The sequence below is a fragment of the Austrofundulus limnaeus genome, unplaced genomic scaffold (genome assembly GCF_001266775.1).
Source record: "Austrofundulus limnaeus strain Quisiro unplaced genomic scaffold, Austrofundulus_limnaeus-1.0 Scaffold163, whole genome shotgun sequence".
In the NCBI taxonomy this organism is placed as follows: domain Eukaryota; kingdom Metazoa; phylum Chordata; class Actinopteri; order Cyprinodontiformes; family Rivulidae; genus Austrofundulus; species Austrofundulus limnaeus.
The window spans coordinates 22,492-24,029 of NW_013952565.1; positions in this window are offsets into that span (position 1 = coordinate 22,492).

The window sequence follows — 1,538 nt, forward strand, 5'->3', positions numbered from 1 at the left end:
GATGATGGATGGATGATGGATGGATGATGGATGGATGATGGATGATGGATGGATGATGGATGGATGGATGATGGATGCTGCTCACATGTTTAAACTCAGGTGTTTACAGGCTGACAGCTGGATGTGTTACTAATGTTTCATGTAAATAAAAGTTGTTTTTTAATTCATTAAAATGAATTTATACTTCAGTAAAATTATTTTGGGGTTGTTTCTGTACAACAGATGCACAGATGGAAAGGAAAAGGTGAAGAAAGATTTAAAAGAGAAACAAGGAGATAAATGTAGAAAAGAGAAAGAAGCAACATATTTGTTATCTGCCTCTTCACCTGCAAAAAAGAGAAAACAAAGAAAACACAGCAAACAACATATTTGTTTATAATTATTAGAACCTAAATGAAAGTTATTGTCAGGTTCAGAACATTTTAAATGACAAGAGGAACTGAGGAGACACAAACAAAACAACAGCAAAGTTAAATTTGACTTGCTGCAAGGGGAGACAGTTTCCTTCTCCAAAGAGATAACATCTTTTAACTTTTATTAACATCASTCAAAGTAGGCAGTCACAAGTTTTCAACCTATTATATTTCAACACAAACACACTAACTTTATCTTCATCTAACAGACATTTCAACTTCAGAAAAGCATGGCCTTCATCTCAAATATTCAGCTTTCTTAAGACAGCCTGGCTCCGCCCACTCCCAGGACTGCTACAGCAAGATAAGACAACTTATAAATGTTGTGTCTCGGTTCTGTTTGGTTCGGCTGGGCTTTGTCAGCTGCTGGACCCGTCTCATCTCCCTTGTGTCTGCTCAAGTCTGAAGTCTGCTCACTCTGGTGCTGCTTTGGGGCTGGTGCGGCTGGCTGCTGCTTCGGCCGGTTCGCTGTCGGTGGCTTGCTCCTGGGTCGATGAAAACCAGTGGACTTCCTCCTCTGAAGACTTGTCAAATGTCAATAAAACTCTAGGCTAACATTTGAATAAAGAAAAGAGACGCTAATCTTCAGTTCTGGACCAGTTTATTGCGAGACATCTGCGCTCACGTCCTAACCGTGAGATGTTTTCTAAGGCTCTGCCCCAAAGAGACGCGTGAGCGTGCCTGGTGCTCGCTCCCGTCTTAAAGGGACATACACACCTGAAAATACACGACATAAACTTTAACACAATATTATGAGGCCTTCAACTCGGATCTGAAAAGTAAATAGAAAATAATGTTATTAAAACAGAAAAAATCAGCTTAACAGAAACAGATGAAAACTTATTTATATTTTTCCGTCAATTACACAGTATAAATTGTAAGAACAAACAAACAAACAAACAAATAAATAAAATGTACTTGGTGGGAAACGCCGTCCCCACATAGTGTATCTGAGAAACACCTGAATCTGAACAGCTGTGTGTGTGTGTGTGTGTGTGTGTGTGAACATAGGTTCCTCCATAGGCATGTTTATCAGAGACTGGCCTGAGGCAGACATGAGGAAGACCAGAGCCAAAGGCACTGAGAGGGACCCCGAGTGCAGAGCCCCCAGGGGTGTGTAGGGGG